Below are 19,180 nucleotides of genomic sequence, written 5' to 3'. Positions count from 1 at the left end.
CCAAATCTTTCTTATTAAAGACCGAATACCCAAGAATTCTATGAAGGATCCTAAGGGCCGGATGGATAATCTCACTAGCAAGGGACTTCTTCGAATCAAACTCCCTCTTTTTGGCTATGTTTTTCCACCAAGAAACCTTATTATACTCAGTTTGGACTAGGGAGATAAGGGGCTCGAAGATATCACCATTGGGGTTGAAACCAAGGGCTACATTGAACTCGGCTAGGTTCATGGTGTGTTTGACATTGAAGAGTTGGAAGGAAATAATAAAATCGGTTTCCCCCACCTTATTGAACTCAAATGTGGAGAAAAACTCAATGGAAGGCTCCAAATAGGTTCTAGGGGCCGACTTTAGAAACTCACCCAAGCTTAGGTTATCTAGAAGGATGTCAAGGTCATTTTCAATTCCTAGCTTGGCCATATCCTCACGAAAGTAATGGCGGGAGGGTCTAAACTTCCGGTCTTTCATTTTGTTATAGATGGGGGTTTGTTTAGACCGGTTCCAAAATTTGAGAGGGGGTAGAGGAGGAGGAGGAGCATCATCTTGAGTTGTGGAATGCGGTTGGGGTTGAGGGTTTGAGGATTGGCCTTGAGAAGATTGGCCGGGGGATTGGTTTGAGCGCTTCTTGCTACTTTTGACTCTTCTTATCAAATCCATTTTAACAAAATTCACACAATTCACAAGAACACAACAAACTCCCTCAAACAAAACAACTTCCACAAAAAATTACTCACAAACCTCCTTACAAATCCAACCAAACCACCACAAACTACAAGGTACCTGTTCCAATCAACACAACAACCAAAATCCAACAACAAACAACAATATCAACAATCATTCATCAATATAATCATGAATCAACAAGAAAAAGTAACAATCACCCAAATATACTAAATTTCCCATAAATCAACCATAAAACACAAAAATCATGCTCAAAATCAAGGTAAACAAACAATGTAAAGAAATCAATTGAAATTGACAAAAATATTACAAAGGTTAGAAGTATACCAAGATTGGAGACTCAAATTAAACTCAAAGCACTTCAAAGACCCAAAATTTCCCGAAAAAGCACGAGAAAGAAGAGTAGGAGTGATGAAAATGGAGGAATATGGAAGAATTTGTGAAAAATTTGGGCAAAAGTTGAAGAAATTTGTGAGAAATTGATGTTTTGGGGTTAGGGTTTGAGAGGAGGTAGAGAGAGAAAGGGGAAAAATAAGGAGAAAATGAGAAAATAAGAGAGGAGAGAGAGAGAAGAGGGGCGCGCCCGGGTAATAAACCCAGATCGCCGCGCCCTCTTCTGAATATGCCGCGCCCGCGGAAAATCTCCCGCGCTCGCGGAGAGACCGCGGGGATCTCCTGGAATTTTTAGAATTTTTATACCTGACGGGGGCCGCGCCCTCTCCAGATTTGCCGCGCCCTCTCCAAAACCTCCCGCGCCCGCGGAGAGACCGCGGGGCAACCGCGGGAAGTCCCTGGAATGGAGTTCCAAATTTGCTTGAATTTAGGCCGCGCCCTCTCCAAACATGACGCGCCATCTCCAAAACCTCCCGCGCCCGCGGAGAGACCGCGGGGGAACCGCGGGAAGTCCCTGGAATGGAGTTCCAAATTTGCTTGAATTTAGGCCGCACCCTCTCCAAACATGACGCGCCCTCTCCAAAACCTCCCGCGCCCGCGGAGAGACCGCGGGGCAACCGCGGGAAGTCCCTGGAATGGAATTCAATTTTGCTTGATATGAGGGCCGCGCCCTCTCCAAATCTTCCGAGGTCTCTCCAAAACTTCGCGCGCCCGCGGAGAGACCGCGGGGCTGAAAGGAATGGTGTCCTTCGAACAAGTGTACTATTCTGTTAGTGGGTTCAGAATTATTAGAAAGCTAATATATTCAGTGAGGTCAAGTGATCGGAATGCCTGGGTGGAGGCCGCTTCCGATCAGTAATATTAATAAATAATTAATATTACAGCTTAATCGTGACTGAACCCTTCGGGTCACACCCAAGCATTCAACAAACCGAACCGACGAATTAATTCGGAAGGAATTAATGAGTCGACCGAGTAATATTTATTTACACGTCGGAAATTCGAGCTTAGAGCGTCGAAACCGAGCGTCGAAAGTCGAGTCGAAAAATAGTGAAAGACGAGACGAGAAATAGTAATAAATCAACAAAAGACCAAAATACCCCTAGCATCGGAATGCCCAAGCAAACCGAGTGCTAAGGGCGTATGGCCTAGCATGGTGGCTAGCATGCGCACCAAGCCGAGCCTAGGCTGGCTGGTGCGTGCTAGCGCACCCATGCTAGCATCGCAAGGCTAGGCGCTGCCTAGTGCGTGCTAGCATGCTAGGCGCAGCCTTGTGCGCGCAATGGCTAGCAAGCCATGTCGCAACAAGCTGCAGCAGCTAGCACGCTAGGCGCGCCAGCTCGCCACAGCTAGCAGCAGCATGGCTAGGCCATTGCTTGCTGCCTAGCAGCGCTGGCCAAGGCACAAGGCCAGCAGCAGCCCGCACAAGCATGCTGGGCTTGCTGGCCAGCAGCGCTTGGCAGCCCGCATGCGAGTGCTGGGCCTGCTGGGCTTGCTGGGCGTGGCTGCCACGGACAGCAGCACATGGCAGCCCACCTTGGCTGCCTTGGTGCCCAAGGGTGGGTGCCGTGTGGCTTGTGGTCCTTGAGTGTGTGTGGAGTGAGGTGGCCGGTTATGGGAGAGGGAGTGGGGAGCAAGTTTGGTCCCCCCCTTCTCCAAGTGGTCCTCACCTAACCACTCACATGAGCTTGCCACTTGTTGATTTATTACTAGCTTGTTTATTAATTTTATTTTAGCTTTAAAATAAAATGGAAAAATCATACTATCCCACATTGATGGGAGAGTAAATGATACTCCCATCATTTCCTATAAATACCCAAGTATGGGCATTGGGAATGATGCTTGAGTAAGAGTTGGAAAAGGCATCACAATTAGTGAAAACCTTTGAACTCAATATAATTACTCGGGTTTTATTGGTCGGGTCTTGCTAACCCCAAGACATTGGACCTAGTCGGTTTTGTTGGTGCGGGTGGACTTCGTTGGAGGTCTCCGTGTGAGCGGGACTTGAAGCTTTCAAGTAAGAGCTCATTTTGGAGCGAAGCACGCGTCAAAGGTAATTAGCTTATCTTAATCTTGTGATTAATTTAATTATGTTTATGGTTTTATTTATTGCGAGTGCGGTCTTGTTTTTGGGTTTGTTTCCGCGGTGAATCAGACTCACCAAACCACAACAGTGGTATCAGAGCCTCGCTCGTTTATTTTTAAAATCATAATATTTTCAAGGTGTTTTTATGGCTTAATTTTTCTGGTTTTAAGTTGCTAATTAGATTAGTAACTCGTTTTTCCAATTTTTACCTCGTATTAGAGCTGTCTTCAGCTCCTGAACCCAGATATCGACCCAAAAATAGTGAATTTTGGGTGGAAAAGGCGTTTTGGAAATGGTTTTACCCTTTTAGGACTCGGTTTTTAGCCAAAAAACGACCAGAAATGCATTTTTCGAGGGATTTTTCATTTTGACGAAAAATTTTAAGTCTTTCTAACCTTGAAAATTGATTGCATATTTATGGTGGTTATGTATTTGGTTCTTTCCTTTATTTATATGCAATTTTAGACCACTTTAAGCATGATTACTTGGTAGTAATTGGTGCTTGAAAGTTTGGTTTTATTTTTCACATAATTGCAAATTGATTGCATTAAGTGTGAAATTGTTATTCTTTGTTGCTTCCAAGTACTAAAGATTCAATCTTTTTTTATGATAAGTGATTGAAACTTTGAGTTACTAAATTCCATGAATTTTGGTTAAACTTTGTTGATTTAATCATTTTTTAGTTGATTGGAATCATAAAGTTTAAAACTTGTGATTGAAATTGGTTTATCTTCATATTGGAAGATATAATTTTTCATGAAGTCACAAGTATTAAAGTTGGAGTCTTTATTGAACTTATGTTCATTTTTCCAACTCCCTTTTATTTTGTCAAAATCTCAAGATTAATTTAAATTGATTAAATTAATAGTGAGAATTGCCCTAATTCATTTTATTACACCAAGTTAAACCAATTTTATTAAAGAATGGTTCTTGGAAATAAATTTGGTTAATTGCTTTTGGATGAATTATTTAAGTTGGACTTGTAATTTTTCATTTTTCCTCAAAATTGATTCTAAAATTAATTTAGAATTGATTTATAATGTCACACACAAAATCGATAATTTTCAAAACATTAGCACGCAACACGAGGCCTAAGAGCCCCGAGCTAGCTCTCGGCCAGCTGGGCTGCTCACGCAACCCATATGTGGCTGCCGAGGCTGCTGGGCGCTTCGTTCTTAGGTGCGTGGTGCTGTGCGTCTGTGTGTGCGAGGAAGAGCGTGGGCTGCTGCTCGCTGCCAGCAGCATAGCGCGCCAGCCAGCAGCAAGCAGCAGCATGGCGCAGTAGCAGCATAATGTTGTGCGCGCTGTGCGTGCTGCTACGCTTGGCTGGGCTGGGCGTAGCGCATGCGAGCACAAGCAGTCCACATGCATGCTTGGTGTTGCGGGGGTGCGCATGGGCATACTACGTGCTTGTTGTACGGTACGTACAATCCCATAATTGGCACAATAACCCCGGGTTATTAAGGCGATGCTATTTTAAAGTTAATTTTAGCGTTGCTTAATATGTAAGTAAAGATAATTTTTGGACTCCAAGTCTTAGTGCTAGGCACTTAGACATTTTGGAATACGTATTTTGCTTAAATTGTCGTTTTAATTAATTTAATTATTTTGTTTATTTAATTAAAATTTTTGGAGGCTAGGCCTCGGGTTTTGAGCGACATTTGCAAAATTAATTTTGGCAAATATTTGGGTTCACCGACTTAATTAATTGGATTAGTTAAGTTGGATGCGGAATTTAGTGGGAGCGTCTCTAAGTTATTACCATAACCGGTTAAAACAACTTTGACTAGTTTAATTAGGCGTGTTAATTGGATTAACCACCTAGATTAGTTACTAGTTCTCGCGCGTTTTATGCATTGTTACTTGTTTATCGTTGTAAGATGCATGGGCCATTCACATATAGTGAATGGATGAATGGGATGTAAATTCTCTCACAGGTTTTATGAAATGGAAGCTAGTGGGGCCCGATTAGGATAGAAAATACGGACTGTGATCCGTGATGTATTTTTGTAAATCTAAATACGGTATGCGAACCGTTGAGTATTTTTGTACCTTAATATTTAGATTAGTCCTAATCGTAGATACTAGCAATTGTAATATTTTGGTCAAGTCTTGAAGACGGGGTTCTTAGAAGACAAAGCCATGAAGTTGCAAATGAAGACCTTTTGAAGACTTGAAGATCTCAAGGGGTCATGCTAGTTGCCAAATGCATCTCTATTTATGTTTTCGATATATATTTATGTTTATATATATATGAATTATATGTTAGATGCATGTTTAGGATTTCGAATGTTGAGATGATTAATTAAGTTCACTTAAATCAACCAACATAGAAACCCTAGGTCCCTAAAATATTGAGTAAAACTTGCCATTCCAAAACACACTTACCAACCGAACGAGGGTAGTGGTGGGCTACGCCAAAGCGAGGCATCATTACTTCTCCAAGGAACGTAAGGCATACCGGGTATGCAAGGTGGTTTTGGTTATACTCAACGATATGAGTGATGGAGTCCTAACATGTCGTGGCAAAGTGAATAAATTGTTTAGAGAGCATTGGATGCGACGATTTATTCAACCAAGAGTGGCTTGGAGCCATTAGCAAAGCGTTGCTTACCTTAGGAGATTGAGTGTTAAGACAAGCCAAAGCATGCTTAACCACTCTTTGTTTCTTTGGATCTTGGAATCGACTTATTCTCACCTAAAATGGGGACAATCTTTAATGTGTGAATAAGACATTTTAAATAAGTTTGATTAAAATGCATGAATTCAATCTTATTTAAGTATAATGAATGGTTTTTCATTTCAAATTCTTTCAATTGTAGAATCATGTCTTCAAATAACTCAAACAACCAATTCTCGTTACGCTCAATTCTCGACAAGGAGAAGCTGAGTGGGCCAAATTTTTTTGATTGGCAAAGGAACTTGCGAATTGTTCTCATGCAAGAGCAAAAGGAATATGTCCTTGATGAGGAAATTCCCGAAGCTCCCAATGAGGAGGTGACTCAAGCTGCCCTAAATCGATGGCAAAGTGCCAATCGAGATGTCAAATGCATCATGTTGGCCACAATGTCTCCTGAGCTTCAAAAGACTTTCTTTGAAAAAGAGACGGCTTTTGAGATCATTTCTGAATTGTAGAATATGTTCCAAGAGCAGGCCCGAACTGAAAGGTTTGAAACCCACAGGCAGATCCTTGAGAGCAAGCTCAAGAAAGGAGAGCCAGTCAGCCCACATGTACTCAAAATGATTAGATTGTTTGAAAACATGGGAAGGCTTGATGCGAGGTATTCAACCGAGATGGCAATTGACATCATTCTCCACTCGCTGCACAAAGGCTATGATCAGTTCAAGATGAACTATAATATGCACAACATGGATAAAACACTCACTGAGCTTCATGGTATGTTGAAGCAAGCTGAGAAAACGCTCAAGGATGAGGGGAAGCATGATATGCTCATGATTAAAAAGGGCAAGCCGTTCAAATTTTCGGGTAAGAAGAAGAAAGGCTTTAAGGGGAAAGTTAAGAAGAAAACTTTTCCGCCTAAGTCTAAAGCTACCAAGGATAAGAAGGTAGCGTCTTCTAAATCTGATTCCGAATGTTTCTACTGTAATAAGAAGGGACATTGGAAGAGAGATTGCCTCAAGTTCAAGGAAGATAAGAAGAACGGAACCGTTGCTTCTGAATCAGGTATATTCGTTATTGACTTTAACTTCACTAGCTTAACATCATGGGTATTAGATACCGGATGTGGCTCACACCTTTGTTCCAATTCTCAGGAACTAAGGAACGCTAGAAGGCTAGAGAAGGGAGAGATTGAACTCCGGGTCGGCAATGGAGCCAGAATTGGTGCCGTATCCGTAGGAACTCTCAGTTTGTCTTTGCCCACCGGGCTAGTTTTGGAACTCGGTAATGTTTATTATGTTCCTAACATTACCAAAAACATTATTTCAATTTCGGCGTTGGACGCCAAAGGTTTTGAATTTCGAGTAAAGGACAAAGAATGTTCGTTTTATCTCGATAATGTTTTATATGGTATTGCACATTCTGAAAATGGCCTTTATGTGCTTTCTTTAGACAAACAAGTTTATAATGTGAATAATGATACCAAAAGAGCTAAGACCATAGAGTCAAATCAGACTTACTTGTGGCATTGTCGTCTTGGCTACATTAACATCAAACGCATCAAGAAACTTCTACAAGAAGGTGTTCTTGACTCTTTCGATTTAGAATCGTTTGAGAATTGCGAGGGATGTCTATTAGGCAAGATGATTAAACAGCCATTCTCCAAGTTGGGAGAAAGGGCAAGTGACTTATTGGGTCTTATACATACCGATGTATGTGGACCAATGAGCTCAACCACAAGAAATGGACATCGATATTTCATCACCTTCACAGACGACTATAGTAGATATGGCTATGTCTACCTCATGTCGCATAAATCTGAATCATTTGAAAAGTTCAAAGAATTTCAGAGTGAAGTTGAAAATCAGCTTGGCAAGAAAATCAAAGCCCTTCGATCAGATCGAGGTGGTGAATACTTGAGCCAAGAATTCGATGACCATATGAAAGAAAAGGGTATACTTTCAGAATTGACACCTCCAAGAACTCCTCAATGGAACGGAGTATCCGAAAGGAGAAATCGGACCTTGTTAGACATGGTACGATCAACAATGGGTCTTAGTGATCTTCCTATCTCTTTCTGGGGACACGCACTTCTAACTGTGGCACTAACACTGAACCGTGCTCCATCAAAAGCTGTAGAAAAGACTCCATATGAATTATGGACGAAGAAACCTCCCAGGTTATCTTTTCTAAAGATATGGGGATGCGAAGCATATGTCAAGAAATTGATTTCTGACAAACTTCATCCCAAATCTGACAAGGTTTACTTTGTGGGCTACCCAAAAGAAACCAAAGGGTATTACTTCTACAACAAATCGGAGAACAAAGTGTTTGTTGCTCGCGATGGTGTCTTTTTGGAGAAGGAGCACCTTTCCAAAATGACAAGTGGGAGGAAAATCGAACTCGACGAAGTTCGTGAGGATGAGCAACAAAATCATAATGACAGTCAAAGTGCTCAAACAGCATCTGTTGACGCAAGTCAAAATGATCAAAATGTGCAAAGTCGAACCGACAATGCAAATGCTCAATCCATTACCCTACGTAGGTCTTAGAGGCCGAGATCTCAACCTGATAGATATCTTGGTTTAGTATTAACCGAGAATCAGGACATCCTGATTATGGATGGAGATGAACCGGCAACCTATAAGCAAGCGATGGCAAGCACCGACTCTGCTAAATGGCAAGAGGCCATGAGATCTGAAATGGATTCCATGTTTGAAAATCAAGTCTGGGACTTGGTTAACTTACCTGAAGGTTATACACCTATCGGATGTAAGTGGATTTTCAAGTTGAAAACTGACAAAGATGGAAATGTATTCATTTACAAAGCTAGATTGGTGGCAAAAGGTTACAGACAATTTCATGGTATTGATTACGATGAAACCTTTTCACCAGTCGCAATGCTTAAATCCGTTCGGATCCTCCTAGCGATTGCTGCATATTATAATTATGAAATATGGCAGATGGACGTCAAAACCGCCTTCCTTAATGGTTATTTGGAAGAAACTGTGTATATGACACAACCTGAAGGTTTTGTCGACCAAAACAATGCTAGGAAAGTTTGTAAGCTTAAGAAGTCCATTTATAGATTAAAGCAAGCAAGCAGAAGTTGGAATCTGCGATTCGATGAAGCCATCAGTAAGTTTGGTTTTATCAAGAATCTAGATGAATCTTGTGTTTACAAGAAGGTTAGTGGGAGTGACATCGCCTTCCTAGTCTTATATGTCGATGACATATTGCTCATTGGAAACAACATTCCGTTGTTAGAGTCTGTAAAGGACTGGCTTGGAAAGTGCTTCTCAATGAAAGACTTGGGAGAGGCTCAGTACATACTAGGAATCAAGATCTATAGGGATAGATCAAAAAGGATGATTGGATTGAGTCAGAGTACTTATATTGATAAGGTACTTGCTCGATTTGGCATGGAGGAGGCCAAGAGAGGTCACCTGCCAATGTCACATGGCATAACCCTAAGCAAGAAGCAGTGTCCACAGACACTTGATGAGCGGGTAAGAATGAATCAGATTCCATATGCTTCGCTTATTGGATCGATCATGTATGCCATGATATGTACTAGGCCAGATGTATCGTATGCCTTGAGTGCTACGAGCCGTTACCAATCAGACCCAGGAGAGGCGCATTGGACTGCGGCCAAAAATATCCTAAAGTACCTGAAAAGGAACAAGGATAAATTCCTAGTGTATGGTGGTGCAGAGGATTTAGTTGTGGAAGGTTATACCGACGCAAGCTTCCAGACAGACAGAGACGATTTCAAATCGCGATCTGGATATGTGTTCTGTCTAAATGGAGGGGCGTTTAGTTGGAAGAGCGCAAAGAAGAGTACAACTGCAGATTCTACAACTGAAGCCGAATACTTAGCAGCTGCTGAAGCAGCTAAGGAGGCTGTTTGGATTCGTAATTTCGTTGGTGAACTTGATGTTGTACCCTCTATAAAGGGTCCAATAGCCCTCTATTGTGACAATAATGGAGCTATTGCTCAGGCCAGAGAGCCTAGGGAACATCAGAAGGTCAAACATGTCAAGCGGCGATTTCACATGATTCGAGAATGGAAATCAGAGGGTGAAATCAGAATTTGCAAAGTTGGAACGGATGACAATGTAGCCGATCCACTTACTAAACCTTTGCCTCAAGTGAAGCACAACAAGCACGTTGAGGCAATGGGAATCAAGCATGTAGGAGACTGGCTTTGATTTCCTTGTTTAGTGTTTTAGTTAATTTTGAGAAAAATTAATGTAAGACGCTAAGGAAAACCATTCAAGTTTTGGAGTAATATAAAATTTCATGCAATATTTTATTACTTCGTTATGCTATTTAATTATGGTTTAGGATTAAATAATGAGTCCATTCGATTATGAGAATATTCAAAATAGGGTATCAAGACCAGTCTTGGTAAGGAAACACCTATTAAGTGAACATTGAATATTATAATCGAAAATTATCCCTAATCAAGGTCATTTAAACGATGGACGATTAATGACCGATTGAGATTAGTGTGTAGTTTGATTTATAACACCGTTTCATGTGCTACAAGGACATGATTGTCATAAATCATTTGCACAGGTATTGGTTTAGAACCATACTGGATCGACCTATGAGAATACTTTAAGAAATTAAAAAAATTTGTCATAAGTATACTTCTCATTATGGCTATCGGAACGTATTTTCTCGACTATGACTATTGTGAATTCTCTTGTTTGAGTACTAGTTCGCTTTGATGTTGTCAAACGTCTGCCGTAATAGGGGATTATAACGGCAACACTCGGGCGACTAGGTCCTCTCAGTAAGAGGAGCTACATTACAAGACTGGGAATGTCCCCCTACTAAAATAGGGAAGATGTCTTTGTTGTATACAAGGCCTCTCGTAGAGCGAGACTGTAAAATGCATGGCCGTGCTCGGATGGATTTTGGAAATCATCTGTTTATTGACAGTCGGACTCGGGATCGGGAAACACTTCTGGACGTAATAAGGATGACAAAATAAATCTTACCTTATAGTTCATGAAGAGACATTAAGCGACATAGGAATAAGGCTGTACATAAAATGCGCACTTGTTCGGAAGGACAAGTGGGAGATTGAAAGGAATGGTGTCCTTCGAACAAGTGTACTATTCCGTTAGTGGGTTCAGAATTATTAGAAAGCTAATATATTTAGTGAGGTCAAGTGATCGGAATGCCTGGGTGGAGGCCGCTTCCGATCAGTAATATTAATGAATAATTAATATTACAGCTTAATCTTGACTGAACCCTTCGGGTCACACCCAAGCATTCAACAAACCAAACCGACGAATTAATTCGGAAGGAATTAATGAGTCGACCGAGTAATATTTATTTAGACGTCGGAAATTCGAGCTTAGAGCGTCGAAACCGAGTGTCGGAATTCGAGTCGAAAAATAGTGAAAGACGAGACGAGAAATAGTAATAAATCAACAAAAGACCAAAATACCCCTAGCATCGGAATGCCCAAGCAAACCGACTGCTAAGGACGTATGGCCTAGCATGGTGGCTAGCATGCGCACCAAGCCGAGCCTAGGCTGGCTGGTGCGTGCTAGCGCACCCATGCTAGCATCGCAAGGCTAGGCGCTGCCTAGTGCGTGCTAGGATGCTAGGCGCAGCCTTGTGCGCACAATGGCTAGCAAGCCATGCCGCAACAAGCTGCAGCAGCTAGCACGCTAGGCGCGCCAGCTCGCCACAGCTAGCAGCGACATGGCTAGGCCATTGCTTGCTGCCTAGCAGCACTGGCCAAGGCACAAGGCCAGCAGCAGCCCGCACAAGCATGCTGGGCTTGCTGGCCAACAGCGCCTGGCAGCCCGCATGCGAGTGCTGGGCCTGCTGGGCTTGCTGGGCGTGGCTGCCACGGACAGCAGCACATGGCATCCCACCTTGGCTGCCTTGGTGCCCAAGGGTGGGTGCCATGTGGCTTGTGGTCCTTGAGTGTGTGTCGAGTGAGGTGGCCGGTTATGGGAGAGGGAGTGGGGAGCAAGTTTGGTCCCCCCCTTCTCCAAGTGGTCCTCACCTAACCACTCACATGAGCTTGCCACTTGTTGATTTATTACTAGCTTGATTATTAATTTTATTTTAGCTTTAAAATAAAATGGAAAAATCATACTATCCCACATTGATGGGAGAGTAAATGATACTCCCATCATTTCCTATAAATACCCAAGTATGGGCATTGGGAATGATACTTGAGTAAGAGTTGGAAAAGGCATCACAATTAGTGAAAACCTTTGAACTCAATATAATTACTCGGGTTTTATTGGTCGGGTCTTGCTAACCCCAAGACATTGGACCTAGTCGGTTCTGTTGGTGTGGGTGGACTTCGTTGGAGGTCTCCGTGTGAGCGGGACTTGAAGCTTTCAAGTAAGAGCTCATTTTGGAGCGAAGCACGCGTCAAAGGTAATTAGCTTATCTTAATCTTGTGATTAATTTAATTATGTTTATGGTTTTATTTATTGCGAGTGCGGTCTTGTTTTTGGGTTTGTTTCCGCGGTGAGTCGGACTCACCAAACCACAACAGGGGCAACCGCGGGAAGTCCCTGGAATGATATTTCAATTTTGCTTCAAAGAGGTGAGGAGGCCCCCGAGGTCTCTCCAAGCCCTCGGGGAGCCCTCTCCCCTGCACTCTAAACTCTTCTTCAAACCCCTTCTTTCCAACTAGTGATGATAATAGGCGACCCACAAAACAAACACAAAACCAACTCAAAATAAAATAAAAAACCAATCAAGGAAAAATAAAAGAAAAGAAAGGAAAGAGAAATTAGATGAGAATCCGGGTTGCCTCCCGTAAGCGCTTTTGGTTAACGTCGTTAGCTCAACGTGCACCACCATCTCAAGGTGGCTTAAAAAGAATCATTTTGTGAACAAGTCCAATAAACACTCCATCATAGTACTTCTTGAGCCGATGACCATTAACTTTGAATGAAGATGAGGAGTTCAAAGGAGAAATCTCCACGGCACCATTATAAAAAACATCCTTCACCAAGAATGGTCCACTCCATCTTGACATGAGCTTTCCGGGGAACAACTTCATCCTTGAATTATAGAGGAGGACTTTGTCACCTACACAAAACTCCTTTTTCTCGATCAACTTGTCATGAACCTCCTTGGAGCGAGCTTTGTAGGTGCTAGCACAATCGTAAGCATCAAGTCGAAGTTCCTCTAACTCATGAAGATCCAACCACCTCTTCTCCCCCGCACTAGCTAAGTCAAAATTTATCTTCTTGATGGCCCACAAGGCACGATGTTCAAGCTCTACCGGGAGATGGCACGATTTGCCATAGACAAGGCGATATGGAGTGGTACCAATAGGCGTCTTGAAAGCCGTCCTATAAGCCCAAAGAGCATCATCTAACTTTTCCGACTAATCCTTTCTATTCCTTGCAACCGTCTTCTCAAGAATGAGCTTTATTTGACGGTTGGAGACCTCGACTTGGCCACTCGATTGAGGATGATATGGAAGGCTGAACCGTTGATGCACTCCATGTTTCCTCAACATCTTTTGGAAGGCGTTGTGAACAAAATGAGATCCGTTATCGCTTATCACAGCCTTAGGCACGCCAAACCTTGGGAAGATGATTTTGTTGAACAACTTCAACACTACTTTGTGGTCATTAGTAGGGAAGGCAATGGCCTCAACCCATTTAGAAACATAGTCCACAACCACAAGTATGAATTAATTACCATATGAAGATGGGAATGGTCCCATGAAGTCAATCCCCCAAACATCGAACACCTCTAACTCAAGAATGGGCTGTTGAGGCATCTCATTCCTCTTGGAGATATTCCCAACCCTTTGACATCGGTCACATGACTTCACAAAGCCCCATGAGTCCTTGAAGAGATGCGGCCACCACAAAACACATTGAAGAACCTTGGTAGCGGTCTTGGAAACACCCATATGCCCACCACTAGGGTCCGAGTGGCACATCCTTAAAACACTAGGCACCTCTTCATTTGGAACACAACGCCTAAGTAAGCCATCAACCCCTCGTTTGTATAGGATGGGATCATCCCACAAGTAATGTCTTGCCTCCCTTTTGATTTTCTTCCTTTGGTTCTTTGAGAAAGAGGGTGGAAACTCCCCACATGCTAGAAAATTCACCAAGTCGACATACCATGGGAGTTCCTTCACCTCTATGGCATATAAGAAGTCATCAAGCATTCTATCCTCAATTGGTGAACCATCATCATGAATGTGATCACCCTCAAGGCGAGAAAGATGGTCCGCCACAACATTCTCCGCACCCTTCTCGTCCCTAATCTCAATCTCAAAAGTTTGTAATTCAAGCACCCATCGAATCAACCTAGGCTTGGACTCTTTCTTGGCAAATAGATACTTGAGGGCCGCGTGATCCGTGAAGACTATGGTCTTGGACCCCAACAAGTAACAACGGAATTTCTCAAAAGAGTGCGCAATTGCTAAAAATTCCTTTTCCGTTGTTGTGTAGTTCTTTTGAGCCCCATTGAGTGTCTTGGACATATAGTAAATCACATGAAGCTTCTTGTCTACACGTTGTCCCAAAACACCTCCAATAGCCCAATCACTTGCATCACACATCAATTCAAAAGGAAGATCCCACCTTGGGGCTTGAACAATAGGAGTGGAGATTAGGGCCTTCTTCAATCTATCAAATGCCTTCAAGCATTTGTCATAAAAAATGAACTCAACATCCTTTTGAAGAAGGTCATTTAGGGGCTTAGCAATAAGTGAAAAATCCTTGATGAATCTTCTATAGAAACCCGCATGACCAAGGAACGATCTCACACCCTTGACATTCACCGGAGGTGGAAGTTTCTCAATCACTTCTATTTTTGCCTTATCCACCTCAATGCCTCTATTTGAAATCTTATGCCCAAGCACTATACCTTCCTCCACCATGAAGTGGCATTTCTCCCAATTCAAAACAAGATTGACCTTAACACATCTTTCCAAACACTTCTCAAGGTTCACAAGGCACTCCTCAAATGAGACACCCCCAACCGAAAATTCATCCATGAAGACCTCCATTTCCTCCTCCAACATATCCCCGAAAATACTCATCATGCACCTTTGGAATGTAGCGGGTGCATTGCATAACCCAAAGGGCATTCTTCGATAGGCAAAGGTCCCATAAGGACATGTGAAGGTAGTTTTCTCTTGATCATCGGGGTGGATGGGGATTTGGAAGAATCCCGAATATCCATCGAGGAAACAATAAAACTTGTGCCTTGTTAGTCTTTCAAGCATTTGATCAATAAATGGAAGAGGGAAGTGATCCTTCTTGGTGGATGTGTTTAGACGTCTATAGTCTATACACATCCGCCAACCCATGACCGTACTAGTTGGAATGAGCTCACCCTTCTCATTCTCAACCACGGTCATGCCCCCCTTCTTTGGAACAACATGCACGGGGGAGACCCACCTTGAGCTAGAGATGGGGAATATGATTCCTGCATCTAATAGCTTGGTGATCTCCTTCTTAACTACCTCTCCCATTTGGGGATGTAGTTTTCTTTGTCGTTCGATAGAAGGAAGAGTGCCTTCCTCAAGTGTTATGTGGTGTTGGCACAAGGCGGGGCTTATACCTTTAAGATCATCAATTGTGTATCCCAAAGCACCTTGGTGCTTTCTCAAAACACCACATAACGCTTGAGCTTGGCTCACGCTCAAGGATGCACTAACTATCACGGGGTAAGTGGAATGAGGGCCCAAGAACTCATACCTAAGGTGTGATGGTAGAGGTTTGAGCTCTACCATAGGAACACCATTACCTTCCTTTGATGTGGCCGCTTGCAAAGCTTCTTGGCTTGAGATTTTCAAGCACATTTGCTCATCCACTTCCTCCATGATTCCATTAAGCAATTCTTCATAGAATGCCACTTCCTTGCATGGTGTACCTACTTTGTCCTTGTTCAACAAAACATTCTCAAGAGCATCGTTAGAGGTGAACAAGTTCTCATGCATGGAAGACACAACATGATCAAGTGAATCAATCATCATGAAATTTTCTAGAGAAGAAGATGGATACTTCATGCTTTCATTCAAATCAAATTCAATGACCTCATCTCCTACCTTAAGGGAAATCTTTGCACTCCTCACATCAATCATAGCACCCGAGGTAGCAAGAAAGGGTCTACCTAAAATTATTGGAATGGTAGCATCTTCATCCATTTCAAGCACAATAAAATCCACCGGGAACACAAACTTCCCAACCCTCAATGGAACATCTTATACCTTACCTTTTGGGAACTTGATTGACCTATCGGCTAATTGCAAGGTAATGTTAGAAGGTAAGAGTTCCCCTAGTTCAAGCCTTTGATAAACTGAATATGGTATTATTCTCACACTAGCTCCCAAGTCACATAAGGCATTATCAATTTGCATCTTGTTAATGGCACAAGGAATGGAGAAGTTTCCGGGGTCTTTCAATTTGGGTGGCATTTTATTCATGATGATAGCACTACAATTTTCGGTCAAGTTGATAGTCTCCACAACCTCACAAGTCCTTTTCCCGCTCAAAATTTCCTTGAGGAATTTGGCATAATTTGGCATTTGGTTGATCACATCGGTAAAAGGTAGAGAAAGATGAAGTTGTTTTAGCATATCAATGAATCTCCCAAATTGTTCATCCAATTTGTGTCTCATGAATTTTTGTGGGTAAGGGAGCTTGGGTTTCACAATTTCTTTCTCTACTCTCACCTCTCTAGGTGTCTCAACCACAACCTCATCCAATGATGCCCTATCCCCCTCATTCTCAACCAAGGCTTTCTTAAGAATCTCCTTATCCTCACCCTTCCTAGGCAATCTCTCCTCAAGAACCTTACCACTCCTTGTAACAATAGCGTTCACGTGTTTCTTGGGATCAAGACATTGGGAAGGTAAAGAAGAAGGGCTTGCATGATCTTTCAATGCATTAGCAAGTTGAGAAATTTGGTTTTCAAGCATTTTATTGTGGGTCATCATTTCATTGAACTTCTTATCACTAACGGCCATGTATGTGTTCAACAACTTGGTTTGATTCTCAATTATTTATTCCAAATTGGTCCTAGGTGAAGAAGGTTGTGAATAGGAATTTTCTCCTTGAGTCCTTGGAACAAATCCGGGTGGGGGACCTCTTTGAGCATTATTTTGAAAATTGTCCTTCCCTTGGTTGTTCCAAGTACCCCTATTTTGATTTTGACCATAACCTTGATTATGGTTACCACCACCTTGATTATGGTTACCACTACCTTGGTTGTGATTTCCATAACCTTGGTTTTGATTACCATAATTTTGGCTTTGATTTTGGCCACTATAACCTTGGTTATTATAGCTACCACGAGAACCTTGGTTCCCTTGGATTCTATAACCACCACCTTGATTATAGTTGTCAAAATTGCCTTGGTTTTGGTAATTCCTATTCCATTGACCTCTTTGATTATCAAACCTTTGAGCATTATTATTTGACACATAATTCACATGCTCACTCTCATTGTTATCAAACTCATCAACACATTCATTAGGACAATTACTAGAGTCATTATCATACGATCCACATGCATCACAAAACAAACTACCCATAGGCATATTATGTGAAGAGGGAGGGGGTTGAGAGTTAGAAGGAGTACCTCTCCCGTTAAATTGGAAGGGAAGATTCGAAGCTTGGGAAGAAGAAGAAGTGCTCTCCAACTTGGCTTTGATTGCGGTCATCTCCTTTCCCAAGTTTGTCATTTGGGAGGAAAGGTTGTTGATCGCATTTAGATGGTCCACCGAGTACAATGAATATTGCTTGATTGAAGAGTCTCTCTCCCCATCTTGACAATCTCTATAGTACGTCACCACGTCCTCAATAATGTCCACCACTTCTTCTTTGGTCTTGTTCATGATAGGACCCCCGGCCCCCCCCATCAAGGCATGACTTGCCTTGGGGACTTAAACCGCCATAGAAGATTTGGACCACTTGGTATGTTGGGATTCCGTGGTGAGGGCACTCCCTTTGATACTCTTTGTATCTCTCCCATGCTTCGTAAAGGCTTTCATTTGGCCTTTGATTGAACCCTTGAATCAAGGATCTTGCCTCCGCCGTCTTCTTTTGAGGGTAGAAGCGGGACAAGAAGGCCTTTGTAACATCATCCCATGTTCTCAAGGAGTTGGGCTTCACTTCTTTATCTAGCCACTCTAAGGATCTTCCTATGAGAGAGAAGGGGAACAATTTGAGGCGTATGAACTCTTGAGAAACTCCGTTGACTTTGATGGTGTTGCAATATTTTTCAAATTCTTTAAGATGGTTCTACAGGCTCTCATTCTTAGCCCCACTATATTGCCTCCTCTCAATTAAGGTGATCATGGCCGGCCGAATCTCGAAATCATTTGCCGGTGTTGTAGGCGGAGCTATGCCGCTCTCAAACCTATAAGCACCGGGTATTCCTAGCTCCTTCAAGGCCACTCTCGGATTTTCTCCCATGCCTTGCTCTTCTTAAATCTCTTCTTCACTTGAAGAACTATACCCCAAGGATCGATTAGCTATTCTTCTCCTTGAGAGAGTCCTTTCGATTTCCGGGTCAAAAGGCACAATGGATCGATCACGAGCTCTATGCATGCAAAACTTCAAAGAAAATATTGGTAGCACGGCTACAAGTGTAGCCTAAAGAAACAAAATCTTTTTGTATTTTTTTTTCAATTAAAATGAAGTAGACTCAACAACAAAAGCTAAGCACCAATAGCACTCCCCGGCAACGACGCCATTTTAGCAAGAGGAAAATGTATGTCGTTATCTACCCTTCCCCCAAGTCAAACTAAACTTGTAAACACCTAACCAACCTTATATGAATATAGGGCAAGTTAAGGGTCGATCCCTAGGGAATGCAATGGTGAAAACTAGAGTCTAAGTCAAGCTACCTCGAAGATGGAGTTGAGATTATGGTTGGCACTATGGTAAACTAAAACAAGTCTAATCAAGTAAAACAAAGGTCTAAACACTAGGGATATGGGTTCCACATGCAAGTTCAATGATAATGCTAGTTTAGAGCTCAATCAATTAATTCAAGTATTGCAATGGACAAACAATAGTAGCAATCAAGAGAGTTCAAATGCTATCTCCTATAGGCCAATCTAGGTGTCACTATGAAAGGCAAATCAAGAAGAATCACAAGCAAACCCAATCAATTAGAGCAACTTTCAATTCAATTGTTCATGTCATTAAGAGTTGCAATGCAATCTAGATTAATCTTATAGGTTGATCACTCCTAGTCTAATCAATCACATGCAAAACTATGTCAACCAATTTAATTGCAACAAATCAATCAATCAAAGAGCATCAACTAGCAATTTCATTAATCAAACATGCTTCCCCCTTTCCTTAGCAACTAATCTACTCACTAATCATGGTGAAATTTAAGAACAAATAACTAGAAATTGCAT

At 42.2% G+C, this 19,180-nt stretch overlaps 1 long non-coding RNA gene and 1 pseudogene across 1 annotated transcript in view; one reads left to right on the top strand and one right to left on the bottom strand.

Moving 5' to 3' along the window:
• The window catches only part of LOC145580775 (uncharacterized), a 67,503-nt gene that overhangs the window by 9,666 nt on the left and 38,657 nt on the right, over nt 1–19,180 (bottom strand). The gene's annotated exons all lie outside the window — the stretch shown is intronic.
• On the top strand, nt 17,734–17,832 carry LOC145566469 (small nucleolar RNA R71; annotated as a pseudogene).

Source organism: Chenopodium album, chromosome 1 (assembly GCF_948465745.1).
Source record: "Chenopodium album chromosome 1, dcCheAlbu1.1, whole genome shotgun sequence".
NCBI lineage: Eukaryota > Viridiplantae > Streptophyta > Magnoliopsida > Caryophyllales > Amaranthaceae > Chenopodium > Chenopodium album.
This window is presented reverse-complemented; position numbering and strand designations above follow the sequence as displayed.